The 14,626-nt window shown below is 40.3% G+C and overlaps 1 protein-coding gene and 1 non-coding gene across 2 annotated transcripts in view; both read left to right on the plus strand.

The window, feature by feature from the left end:
• Positions 1–14,626, plus strand: part of SHROOM3 (shroom family member 3) — a 349,443-nt gene that overhangs the window by 135,466 nt on the left and 199,351 nt on the right. The gene's annotated exons all lie outside the window — the stretch shown is intronic.
• Positions 5,068–5,177, plus strand: MIR548D (microRNA mir-548d). Its single transcript, NR_106501.1, has one exon. It is a non-coding gene; the product is annotated as a microRNA mir-548d (primary transcript).

A 14,626-nucleotide genomic window follows, 5' to 3' on the forward strand; every position in this document is an offset into this window, starting at 1 on the left:
GCCCTTTCAACCTTTGTTTGCCATTCCTCGTCACCTTTCCATCACTGTCTCAAAGTCAGGGGCAGAGGTCAAAAACTCCGAGTCACTCCATGAGGTAGCAATGAATATAAACATGAGCTCATGTTCAGGAATTTAAGACTCACCGTGTTTTCTTTCGTTTTGTTTAATCTGTCTTGCATTTCTCCTCTTTGCAAACTTGTGGGTTTACAATGCATCATCTAGCTGCAAATTTAATTTTAGGCTCTTTCAAGAAAATACTCAGAAAAGGCGAACTTATCTTTGCTATATTCAGGACAGCCCTGCAACAGTGAGAGATCTTTTCCTTTTGTGTAATAATTCATGCACATTCCCGTCCCAGTCCCTAAGTGTGCAGACTACGTGGGTGGTATTACAATTAAAATTTCTTGGGATTAACATTCTAAAATTAAGAAATGGGGTCAAAGAATGGGGGCATTTGACACTAAATGTACATGAGGTGATTGGACTGGATTACTGGGCATTCAGAGTCATAGGATTCCTAGTAAGTTCTGAAGAAGTGGACCAATTGGTATCAGTTTAGGATCCTACTTACAGGAATCATTTTTGATTTGCAAACTTAGCCTGCTATCTTTAAATAAATAATTCTAGTAAGCTCTCAAAATGTTAGCTTTGGGTGGGTGTCTAAGCATTTTCATTCTTTGATTTATTTCTCACAACACCAGTAATAGGGATTATTACTACTCCATTTTACAGACGAGGAGATAGACTTGCAAGAGGGCAGTCTTATCAAGGGGATACATGTGTTAAGTGTGGATTTAAACTCCAGTCTATCTGATACAAAAGCCCAAGCTTTTACATCAGTAAAAACTAGTTCAGTTGAGCTGGTTTTCAGTGATTGCTGAAATCCCTGAACCAATATGGGTTCTTCAGCCTCTGGGAGAAGAGGAGTTGGGCTTGGCCAATGCTTTTATTTGCTTTGCTTTAAAGAAAGCACACACTGGGCCCTTTTGTTTTCCCAGCAGTGTTGATTCACGTTCACTAAATAAATTAGCCTTCCCGTCTTGTCTCACTCATTTGACATTAGCAAGTTTACATGCCAATAAAAATAGAAATGGGAGAAACAATACTGCGAGAAGAGAGAAGTGGCAGAGGCGTTAGAGTGCACCAAGACATGAACACAAGCTCATCATTTTCTACACTCCTTTCAAAACAAAACAAAGCAAACCCCACAGCTTGATTCCACAGTTTGTTCTGTGATTTTATGTGGTTGAAATGCCTGATTAATACTGAAATGTTGTAACATTCATTATTTTGTAAGAGAATAGTTGAGACTTCCAATAAGATTTTATCATTTCTCTTCCAAATAGTGGAAGCCTGATAAATGATGTTAGGATTCTGTACTAGTCTTACTAGTACTTATTCATAGATCTAGAAGTCTCTGTGTCCATTGTGAGATGGGCTGTACATGGGTCAAATACAGCTTCTGAAGAAGTTGAGATTTGTCTTTGTGCTCTGCTATTAACAGCATCCTAATGAAGCACTCAAGCTACTCCCATCTTCTCTCTGCTTCCTCCATACTGTGCCCACCAGCCCAATCTCCCTAAAATCTTTCCTTCCTGAGAATTGTTCCTCCATATCTGCCTCTTTCCTGGATCCTCATCCAAACTTGCCTTTGCATTTCTTACTCCCTTAGAGCCTTGCTAGGAGATGATTTGCTAATCTTTGACATGGCTAAGAGTAGTAAATGTCCTTTGAGAACAGTACAATCTTACACTAACATACAACGGGAATAATAAAGTTACTATTCATATTTTAAAGGGCAATTTTGCAGGTTGTCAACATCTTACCGTAAAGGAGTGAGTTACCAATGGTGTAATCTGAGTGACAAACTGTATACCGTGATATGTGACAGGACCTTCAGGTCATGGGCAGAAAGTGATCTTAATAAAGGCTGACCTTGGCCACTGCAGCCTGCATGTTCTGGGGCATCCTAAGGTCTCCCTGTGTGACTGACACTTCCCCTGAGGACTATTCCCAGTGCAGTCAGTAGGAAACCTTAGTGGTCAACGATGGTGGGCCAGGGAAGTGAGGGACAGAGGATATGTCAGATATCCTAATAGTATATACAGTTTAAAGACTCATTTCATAATTTTGGGAGTTGTTTTCTAGGGATATTGTGATCATTCAAATGTAAATATCTGCATCTTGAATATACTGGAAAAAAGTGATTGGCATGTTTTAGGGGCAGCTCTAGCAGTATAACAGTGTACGGGTTTGCCCCTTTATGGTTTGTGGGTAGGAAGAGATTTATTCTGAACTAGTTTTCTCTGCTACCCAACTGCTTGTGAAATATGAACACAGGCTGGGTTCAGTGGCTCAAGCCTGTAATCCCAGCGCTTTGGGAGGCCAAAGCAGGTGGATCACTTGAGGTCAGGAGTTCGAGACCAGCCTGGTCAACACGGTTAAACCCTGTCTCTACTAAAAATACAAAAGATTAGCCAGGTGTGGTAGCACACGCCTGTAGTCCCAGCTGCTTGGGAGGCTGAGGCAGGAGAATTGCTTGAACCCAAGAGGAGAGGTTGCAGTGAGCTGAGATTGCACCACTGCACTCCAGCCTGGGTGACAGAGCTAGACACTGTCTCAAAAAAAAAATAAAAAATAAAAAAATAAAGAAAGAAATATGAACACAAGCTTGAAACTCAATAAAATTGAGATTTAGATCTGTCACTTGCCCTCAACAGGCACAACAAGGTAAGGTGGCCAGATTTAACAATTAAAAATACAGATGTCCTATTAAATTTGAATTTCTGATAATCATTGAATTTATTTTAGTCAAAGTAGGTACCCAATTTTATCTACCAAACCTAGTCACATGACAATTTAGATGTATAGAAAAAAATGTAGGTTCCTTGTCTTCCTTACAAACCCACTTCTGCTGGTTGGCAATAATAATAATAATAATAATAATAATAATAATTTTTATTCCTAGCCAAGTTAAAAGCTCACCTGGTCCAATCAATTTGAACAGTCCCTTAAGGGGCTCAGTCTGAAATAAAATCCTCCCTTGCTCAGATGTCATCTTTTTTCTCCACTGCCCAGCTGTCTTGCTAAATAGTGTCTGGGGATTTGGAGAAGTGGTGAGCGCAGGTCTTTGGCACCATCTCCCCTGGTCCCTTGGCTCTGTCCATAGCCTTCCCAGCCACTGCTGGCCTCCAACGCTGAATCCTGCAGCTGGTAAATCCATGGTCAGCCATGGCCTGGGCAATGCCCCTGGGATTGCTGGCAACCCCACACTTACAGATTCAGTCTCTGCTCAGCTCCCCTTATCTTCAGACAACTTAGCATCTGCCAAACTCTCATCCCAGCAACTCCTGACCCAGGGCCCATCCTAGGATCATCTCACCCCACCATAGTTGCCTCCTTGCAAGTCTGCTGGTTGCCGTCTGATGTCTGAGATTCTTCCTTCTGTCTGGACCTCTAGAGACCTCGAAATTGAGCCAGGCCAGACCTACTCCAGTGACCTTCTCCTAGGGTCTCAAATGGTGCAGTGGAGCCAGGGTTCCCTGAGCCCTTTGACATTCTCCTCACTTAGCTCACACACTTTCCCTCTCCTCCCTGAGGCTAGAAGAGAAATCAGAACTTGGTCCTCACAGCTTGACTTGCCACCATCTTTTCCCTCATTCCCACAAGTTGCTGGGATCTTGAGGGCTGGGTTTTCTCACTATTTCTCACTCTTCTCTGTGCTTCCCTACTTCTATAACTTCAAGCTTCTTGTCTTAGTTGGGAGGGGTATCTTCTTTGCACGATGGGAAAATTTTGGCAATTAGAATCCTCTAGGCCTCACCCTGGATAGGTTACAATGGTCGTCAAAAGTGTGATCATGCCCGGGAACTTCTGGAAAATACAAATTCCCAGGCCCTGCTCTAAGCCTAATGAATTGGGAACTCTGGAGTTTGAGCCTAGCAGTCTGATTTACCAAGTCTTCCCCATGATTCTGATGCACCCTAAAGAACCATGGCATTAAATATTTCAGCAAATTCTCTCTCTCCCTCTCTACCAACGCCTTTCTTACCATTTTTCATGCCTAAACTCTTATTAGACAGACCGGATACTCCCTCTTAATCTAATTGATTGATTAGCTACATAAACTCAAATCATTTTATGATTAAAAAAAGAAATGTATAGCCTTAAAAGCAAAGGAAATTCTGATATATGCTACAACATGGATGAACCCTAAGGACATTATGCTAAGTGAAATAAGCCAGTCACAAAAAGACAAATACTGTAAATGATTCCACTTGTATAAGGTACCCAGGGTAGTCAAATTAATACACACAAAATGTAGAATGGCAGTTGCCACAGGTTGGGGGAGGGGAGATTAGGGAGTTTTACTGAGTAGGTACAGAGTTTCAGTTCTGCGAGATGAAAAGAGTTCTGGACATTGGATCTACAAAAATGGGAATATACTTAATGCCACTGAAGTGTACCCTTAAAAAACGGGTATACCAGCAAACCAAATTCAATAGTACACCGACGAGATCATTCATCACAACCAAGCGGGATTTATCTCTGGGATGCAAGGATGGCTCAACATATACAAATCAATCAATACTATATATCATCTCAATAGAATGAAGAACAAAACCATATGATCATTTCAAGTGAAGCTGAAAAAGCATTTGATCCTTTCATGATAAACATCCCTTCATGATAAAAGTCCTTCAAAAAACTGGGTATAGAAGAAACATACTTCAACATAATAAAAGCCATAGATGACAGACCCACAACTAGTATCATACTGAATGGGAAAAAAATTGAAAGCCTTTCCTCTAAGATCTGAAGCACAACAAGGCTACCCACTTTCACTACTGGTATTCAACATAATACTGGAAGTCCTAGCTAGAGCAATTAGACAAGAGAAAGAAAAGGCATCCAAATTGAAAAGGAAGAAAGCAAATTATTTTTATTTGCAGATAAGATGATCTTATATTTGGAAAAACCTAAAGACTCCACCAAAAAAACTAGTAGAATTGATAAACAAATTCAGTCAAGTCACAGGATACAAAATCAACATACCAAAATCAGTAGCATTTCTATTAGGTTGGTGCAAAAGTGATTGCAGTGTTTGCCAATAAAAGTAATGACAAAAACTGCAGTTACTTTTGCACCAGCCCAATATATGCCAACAGTGAACAATCTGAACAAGAAATTTAAAAAGTAATCCCATTTACAATAGCCACAAATAAAATTAAATACCCAGGAATTAACCAAATAAGTGAAAGATCTCTATAATAAAAACTATTAATATAATACACTGATGAAAGGAGTTGAAGAAGATACAAAAAATGGAAAGATATTCCATGTTCACAAATTGCAAGAATCAATATTGTTAAACTTCTCAAAAGAAGACATATAAATGGCAAACAGATATATGAAAATGTGCTCAACATCATTGATTATTAGAGAAACGCAAATCTCAACTACAATGAGATATCATCCCACCCCCGTTAAAATGGCTTATATCCAAAAGACAGGCAGTAACAAATGCTAGTGAGGATGTGGAGAAAAGGGAACCCTCGTACAGTGTTGGTAGGAATGCAAATTAGTACAACCACTACGGAGAACAGTTCAAGGTTTCTCAAAAACCTAAAAAGAAAGCTACCATACGATCCAGCAATCCCACTATGGGGTATATACCCCAAAGAAAGGAAATCAGTACCTCAAAGAGGTATCTGGACTCCTGTGTTTGTTGCAACATTCTTTACAATAGCTAAGATTTGGAAGCAACTTAAGTGTCCATCAACCGATGAATGGATAAAGAAAATGTGGTACTTACACACAATGGAATATTATTCAGCCATTTAAAAAAATGAGATCCTGTCATTTGCAACAACATAGATCAAACTGGAGATCACTATGTTAAGTGAATTGAGCCAGGCACAGAAAGACAAACTTTGCATATTCTCAGTTGTTTGTGGGATCTAAAAATCAAAACAATGGAACTCACGGACACAGAGAGTAGAAGGATGGTTACAGAGGCTGGGAAGGTAGTAGGAGGCTGGTGGGGAGGTAGGGATGGTTAATGCGTACAAAAAGATAGGATGACTAAGACCTACTCTTTGATAGCACAACAAGGTGACTATAGTCCATAATAATGTAATTGTACATTTAAAAATAACTAAAATCGTGTAGTTGGGTAGTTTGTAACACAAAAGATAATGGCTTGAGGAGATGGATACCCCATTCTTCATGATGTGATTATTATGTGTTGCATGCCTGTATCAAAACATCTCACGTACCCCATAAATGTATACACCTACTTTATAACCACAAAAATTAAAAATTAAAATGTTAAAATAAAAAATGGGTAAGATGGTAAATTTTGTTATAAATATTTTATCACAATTAAATTTTTAAAAATAAAAATAAAGGACTTTGGTGATTAAAGCAAAGATAAAAACTGGGTTAAAAACAGTTTAAGCAATAGGTATTGATTTGGTGAATGGTGACATGGCCAACTCAGCTGATTATTCATTGAACGTAATCCTGGAGGTTAGGGTTTAGAACTGAATACTGGAAAAAATGCTCCTGGTAAACATGAGTATTTCACCAAACCTTAATTGAATTTCTGATCTACCTAAAGTATAAGAAGGAGCTGGTCAAATAGATCTGACTCTAGCGTTCCAAAAGGGTAATCGGTGTCAGTGTGTCTGTTGAGATAAAAGATAATCTATACTTGAAATTTTTGCATATCACAGGCTAAAAAGCCCTCTGTGTAAATTAATTTCTAGTGGTCTATATCTTTCTACATTAAAAATATGGGCAAATCAAATTTCCCCATCCACCGAAGGGACGAGGCGCTGGAGAAGGTCTGATTGTTTACTGTTTACTGTATACTGTTGTCAGCAGTACATTGGTTAACTAGGAATTATTCTAAGTCCCTTCATTGCCCTGTTCTTCCAATCATTTGGCATCAGGTGAATGGTTCCAGCCTCCCTAGAGGCAGCAATAAAGGACAGGGACTGGTATTGGCAGATGGTGGGGCTGTAGAACAATACCTCTGCCTCCTGTATTATTTGTCTACCCAATAAAATAATATTCTTTAATATAATAATTCATGTTTATCAATCTTGTTAAAGGATGAATTAAAGAATCTTTAGAAAAATGCTCCAGTCTAGGTAAAATCTGAACTTATTATGCATAATACAGCTTCAAGACAAGTCTCCTATAACTCCTTCACAATCCAGTTGCTAACATTTAGCCCCTCTTATAAGAAATTCTGCAGCCACCACTGTTCTAACTCCATTTCCATGCTGCATACATTTTCTGAGAGGGAGAAGAATCTTTAAACATCAAATTCTGCCATCTGTCTCAAAACTATATTCATATAAGACAATGTTTCCATAAGCCCCAGGAAATTGGTTTAGGTAAATAAAGGTAGATAATACCTATGTTAATAAAAGATAGTGATATATTTTCTCTCTCTTCTTTTTACTGTGTTCATTGTTTTTTTTTAAGTACCTAGGTAATGTCATCTTTTAGTAACCCACACCTCCACCAATCCTTATAATGTAAATCATTCAGAATTTAGATTCTAAATTAAATAAGGTTTATTATGCTCCTGGTTAAGAAAAGAAGGTTATCATAGTTTTGTGGAAGAGCTAAGAAAACACACCCTTAATTTTATGGGGAGGCTATGTAGTGCAATGGAAAAGTACTTGAACTTTGGAGTAGCCCTGACTTTGAATCTGGACTTTTCACTTATTGGCTGTGTGAATCTAGCTGCATAACCTATTACAAACTCAGTTTCCTTTAGCTATACAGTTGGAGGAAACTTTATCTAAATTTGTATCTCAGGGGGTTTTTGTGGTACTTAAATGAGATCCTCTATGCAGAAGCAGGGTGACAAGCAAGTACTTGGCATATGGTAACCGCACAGGAGATGGTAGTTATCAGAAAGAAGAGGTGTGTGAAAGCAGTAATCACCAGAGCTCTTGGCTAACTTTGTGAACTGCATGGGGTTGTTGAGTTTACCATCATTCTTTTTGGTTGTATGTACCTTACTTATTTGAGCACAGTTTTATTTCTTTCAGACTTGATGCAACTATATCTGTTATCAGTTTCTCATGTCTAAGATGTGAACGAGACAACAATAGGCAAAGCTCATTTATGATGTAGACCCAAGGTGGGCTGGAAAGTCTGGAATAAGCTGGAAAGTCTTGATGGAACCTTTTGTGGGTGTTAGAAATGTTCTATATCATTTTTACCCTTTACATAGATTAGTACACTTTATCCATTCTGTGTATGTTACACTTTAATAAACATTTTTAAATGATTTGATAAGGATCACAAGACCCACCCATACCAAATCCAACAATCCAAGTTTAATACAACTTGCTTTGTATTAAAGCAAGTTGATTTTATTTTTAATAAGCCTCACTGAATTTAATAAAGTTTTTTGTGAGAATTTAAAAATGACATCTGGCTGGGCATGGCGGCTCATGCCTGTAATCCCAGCAATCTGGGAGTTTGAGACCAGCCCTGGCAACATAATGAGACCCTGACTTTACAAAAAATTTTTAAAAATTAAAAAAAAAAATTAGCTGGGTGTGGTGTTGCTTGCCTATGGTCCCAGCTACTCAGGAAGTTGAGGTGGGAGGATCGCTTGAGCCCGGGAGGTCAAGGATGCATGAGTCGTGGTCGTGCCACTGCTCTCCAGCCTGGGCGACAGAGTGTCTTAAAAAATAAATAAACAGGCTGGGCGCGGTGGCTCATGCCTGTAATCCCAGCACTTTGGGAGGCCAAGGTGGGCAGATCACGAGGTCAAGAGATCGAGACCATCCTGGCTAACACGGTGAAACCCCGTCTCTACTAAAAATACAAAAAATTAGCTGGGCGTGGTGGCAGGCGCCTGTAGTCCCAGCTACTCGGGAGGCTGAGGCAGGAGAATGGTGTGAACCCGGGAGACTGAGCTTGCAGTGAGCCGAGATCGTGCCACTGCACTCCAGCCTGGGCAACAGAGTGAGACTCTGTCTCAAAAATAATAAATAAATAAATAAACAAACAAACAAACAAACTTACACAAGTACTCGGTCTACAGATGTTTGTTTAATCCACATTAAAAATCTGGAAGTTTTGCATAATCTGGATTTCTGGCTTGTGGAGAAGTCAGACATCTGGCAGCAGTGAGCTGGAGCTGCATGCTTCCACGTCTAATGAGGCATTCTCTCTCCAGTTTGCCTTGGGGCCCCACTGTTTCCTGTGATCCTACACCTGTTGCTTTGCTCATTTACTCCACCTGCCTGGTCTAGTCAGCATTTGAGTTTGCCAGCCTTGTAACACAAACACTGGTTGGCCAGTTTTCTTCTTCATCTCCAGCCAACTGACAAAGTTATCTTTTCCAATGAAGAACTGGTTGATGATTTTTAATCCTAAACTGGGGAAGAGAATCGTTTTGTCTTACTCTTTGATCTCTCCAGTCCACGGCAAGCATTCATGAAATGCTTGTTGAGTGAATGAAAAACCCCACATCATGTGCTGACTGCTTGTTTGTACGTATCTCCTGTCATATTTCTTTTCATGGCACATGGGTTTGTTAGTCCCACTGTGATTCAAACCGTCCTTTTCTACCATAGCACAAGATGCAGGGTTAGGAAAGCGAAAGGAAAAATGTTCTCTTCACTGTCAGTTTAAATCATGATTTGAAGCAGGTTTTATTATACCAAATTATCATCAGGCTAATTGCTTGACAACCTCTCTTGTTACTGCTGGCTGGTGCCATTCAACTGATCCCCTCTGCTGATATCTGGCTGGGGGAGGCGTGGCATATCCTCACTAAGGAGAATTCTGCTACCTGGAAAAATACCCAAAGCTGCTAAGCATCATACATGCCATCTATGTCCCATTCCGAAGTTGCCGTAAATCCAATATGTGCAGTAGTGTTTAAGAGCATATAACTTGAAATCAGGTTACCTGGCTTCAAATCCTATTACTACCACTTGTTTTGTGACCTTGGGCGAGTTCTTTTTTTTTTTTTTTTGAGATGGAGTTTCGCTCTTGTTGCCCAGGCTGGAGTGTAACGGCATGATCTTGGCTCACTGCAGCTTCTGCCTCAGCCTCCCGAGTAGCTGGGAATACAGGCATGCGCCACCACACCTGGCTAATTTTGTATTTTTAGTAGAGACGGGGTTTCTCCATGTTGGTCAGGCTGGTCTCGAACACCTGACCTCAGGTGATCTGCCGGCCTCGGCCTCCCAAAGTGCTGGGATTACAGGCGTGAGCCACTGTACCCCACCAACTTTGGGCAAGTTTTTAATCTCTCTGTGCTTGAGATTCTCCAGCTGGGAAATGGTGATAATAACAGTACCTCCCTAGTGGAGTGGTTGAGAGAGTTAAAACAAAATATGTAAAGTATTTAATATCCTGCCTGATGCCTAGTAAACACTCTACTAAGTACATATGTAAGTATATAAATGTAACTGATATGTGCTTCTACCTTTCCACCTTATTCTTTTTTTTTATTATACTTTAAGTTTTAGGGTACATGTGCACAACGTGCCTTATTTATTCTTTATATTAGCTGTGGAATTGTCCCAGAGATTGAAATGGATCATTAATAATGCTAGTTTGTGTTCCAAAATGATTTTTCTCCAAGAGGCTTTTTTTTTTTCATTCCTAAGAATAAATTGTGAACCCAAATGTAACTCTTTTACCTGCTATTCTTAGCACTAAATGGTAACTTGGTTTTCCCTGTCTGGGATGTTGGGACTTTGAAGGGATGATTGAGTTCAATGCCTTTAATTGCTACCTTCTGGCCAGTAACATTCTTGTGAAGAAATACCTTGGTTTCCCCAAAGAATTAAAGAATGTGGAAAGAGAGAAAAAAGAACAGGGGGATATGATTACTTTAGGCCAGTAGAAAAGAAGCAAAATTAAATTGAAAAAATGTGTTGATTCTCATCTGTAATTCCAGTCATTTTCATTTGTGTGCCTTTCGATTGCTGTATCATAAGTGGTTTATGTTCTACAGTTATTACACTGGACAGGCATTGTATATAATACTTTGGACTTAACTGACATCTTTTATGATACTAAGAAGCCTGGAGCCATTATCTCATCAAAATTGTTAAAGTTATGGTGTCATCAGCCTGGGATAAAAAATGATTGCCTGAGTGCAAAATGAGCATTGGGCTCAGCTGCTGTGTGTCTGCTTCCCTTACAGCATTTTCAAGGATCTGACTCTTTCAGACGTACTTGGAGTTCAACAAATACAATTTCCCAGGAAATTAAATGAAAATGGGCTAGAAGGGAGAAACTGAGCTTACTGAGTTTCTATCTAGGCTCACTGCCCAGTTTTCTTTCAACCTGAAACCTGTATGTGGGAATTTGCCGAGTTGGGCTAAACTAATCGTGAACCCCACGAAGTTCATTTACTGTCTAACACATCATCATCATCTTGGACCTGGTCTCTACCCTCACCATTGAGATTTATTCTACAATCACTCTTCCTTCTAAAGATGCAGTGTGACTTCCAAAAGTGAGATGTACAGGACACCTGTTCTACCTGAATCTTTTGCATATTTTGTAAAGTTTATTTATTAAGCACCTAATAAATGCCAGCCATTGCTCTAGGTGTTTGGAACTCAGCCATGATAAAAATCAAACACCTCTGTCTCATGGAGCTGACATTCTTGTGAGCAGAAGCAGTAAATAACAAACACAATACATATGTAAATGAAACAGTGTGTTAGAAGTTGGTGAGTGCTCTTAGAAAAGAAAACCAGACCAAGAGTTCAAGAGACTGTTTCTAGCTCCCCCATTCATAAATTTCCTAAGTTCCTCCTGGGAGTTTAAATGGCTATGCCCTCCAGGCATTTAAACCTACCTTACACAGAAAATCAATCTACCTTACAACACCTAGAGAATAGTTTAACTGTTATGGACAGACCCAGAAATTAAAAAAAAAAAAAAAATGAGCAAAGAAACCACAGTCTTCATTATTTTGTGCAGCTTTCCCACCATAGACCTTCATCTCTGATCCCAAACAAGCACCTCACAAGGCCATGTGCAAATCATTAAGGAAAAATACCAGCGGAAATCTGGTGTTCAGAAATCAAGGCTATTCATCTTGGTCTGCAGTTCATCAACAGAGTAACATAAAACTCTCCTGCCCTGGGCTTAGAAAATGGCAATTAGGAGAAAACAGGATGTGCTTGAGTAGATGAGCTACTAGCTTTGAGAGAAAAAAATGAAAGCACCATATTCAAACACTCATCTAGTTTATTCCTTTTTATCCTCTCTTCACCACAAATATTAGGACTAGGAAGACACTGAGTGATGTTCTGGACCAGAGGCCTCCTCCAAAGATGAGGAACAGAGCCTTAGACAATAAGTAACATGTTCAAGGTCACGTGCTAATCAGTGGCAGAGCCAGAAGGGAAAGCAAAGTCCCCTCCCTTCTGGTCCAGTGTGCAGCGGGGTCCACAGCACTGCTTCCAGATTAGATCATCATTACTCCTTCCAACAAGAATGGCCTAACCCTCTGCAAGTGATTGCCAAAGAATCTGGGCAGGTAGAAAGTGAGAAGTCAAGATGTTTGTCAGAGCATTCCACATGAGGAACAGATGCGTTTGTTTTTGATCACAGCTGAGTCTGAATGCTCTCTAGAACTCAGATGTAGAGAAAGGAGGAAATACAAGATGGGGCTGTGGGCAGGTCTTACCTGGGCTGGGGGAGCAGCATGGTGTGGATGGTCTTCCTTCTAAATGAGGGGAGCTGGTGCACATTCCAGTGTAAAGAACATCCTATGCACCAGAGTCGCCTGCACTGACTCAGGACGGCATCATCTCCAGACTTGAGGACCCCTGAGCTCACCATCCTTCTGTCCATGAGTGGCCACCCAACCACCCAAGGGTGAAAGGTTGTGCTCTATGCTCTCACCTCAGGTCATGATGAAGGTAGGAAGAGCGACCATCCAGCCCATACCACCACAACTGGGTAACATTAGAGCTCTTCCTGTAGACCAAGCACTATGCTAAGTGCTTTTTCATAGCATCACCTTCAGTCCTCACATCAGATAGGTACCCATTTCAGAGGAGAGAAAACTGACGCTTGGAAAAGCTGAATTATTTGCCTGCAATCACAAAGCTGGTGAATGCAAAGCCTTTATCTCAGAGGGTGGTGGTTCAGAACATGGGCTCTGTGGTCAGATTGCTTAGGTGTGCATTCCAGATCTGCTGCTTGCTGGCTGTAAAATGTTCAACAAGTTACTTCTCGAAGACTCAGTTTCCACATCTGTAAAGTTGGAGTAATAATTGTAATATTTACCTTATAGAATTGTGGTGATGATTAGAGAATGTAACATGGTAAACACTCACACGTAGTAACTACTAACTATGGGTCAGCTGTAGGTTGGAACCACATGAAATTTCTATTGTAGTGGACCAAAAATGATCAAATATTGGCAATTTCATATGGTTCAATCTAGTATTACTAATAGGCATCCATTCTTTGTAAATATCAATGCTTTCCTTATTCATCTCATAATTTGTGAAAGGACAGGTGATTTAATTGCTTTTAACTTTTCCTTGTTTTAATTTCCCTAAAGAGTGACATAGAGGCTGGGTGTGGCGGCTCACGCCTATAATCCCAGCACTTTGGGAGGCTGAGGCGGGCAGATCACCTGAGGTCAGGAGTTCAAAACCAGTCTGGCCAACACGGTGAAACCCCATCTCTACTAAAAAAAAATAAAAAATTAGCCAGGCGTGGTGGCACATGCCTGTAATCCCAGCTACTTGGGAGGCTGAGGCAGGAGAATCTCTTGTATCCGGGAGGCAGAGGTTGCAGTGAGCTGAGATTGCACCACTGCACTCCAGCCTGGCGACAGAGCAAGACTGCATCTCAAAAAAAAAAAAAAAAAAAAAAAAAAAGAGTCACATAGATTTCTTTTACTGTAACAACATAACATCCATGAGGACTGTGTATGCAATATACACAGTTCCCTGAGCCAACAACCTGTTGAGGATGTTGTCACAGAGAATCTGGAGCAGAGTGGATCTGAAATGAGCTTAAATTGGACAGAGCTGGACTATGAGGAAGTGACTGGTGACACAAATGAGTCCACTCCTGGCTCCTTTAAACTACTGTGAATGTTCTGGTCTTTTCAGGAATGGTGTTCCCATACTAGCCGGCTGATTGTGATAAACAAATGTCAAACATGACCATTTGTCATTCCGCATAGTGGAGATGAGCTCTGGTCTGCAGCAGGAGGTTGTTAAATTTGACATATTCAAAATGAATTGCATGGCCTGGTTGCTCTTGAACTCTGGCTTGCTGGGAGTAGCCTATGATGGAAGGAAATTCCACTCTGTGGTGGTGTTTTGGGGAGGTTGCATGGTGGGGAGAGGAAAACATAAAGCTGGGATAAGAACAGTGCTTTCCTAAGAAAAAAGGAGGCTGCTTTTGAACGAATGCATCTATGATGCCAGATCTAGTGGGAGGCTTCTCTTCTTTTGAAAGATGATTCTGTGCCCCACCCCATTCCTATCCCACATTTGCCTCAATTTCATTTCCTTAGATTTCACATTATAGAGACATAAATAACTCTGGAATTCAAGTGGAACATTCTAGAGAGACAGACATTCTAGTT

Source organism: Gorilla gorilla, chromosome 3, assembly GCF_029281585.2.
Source record: "Gorilla gorilla gorilla isolate KB3781 chromosome 3, NHGRI_mGorGor1-v2.1_pri, whole genome shotgun sequence".
Classification (NCBI taxonomy): domain Eukaryota; kingdom Metazoa; phylum Chordata; class Mammalia; order Primates; family Hominidae; genus Gorilla; species Gorilla gorilla.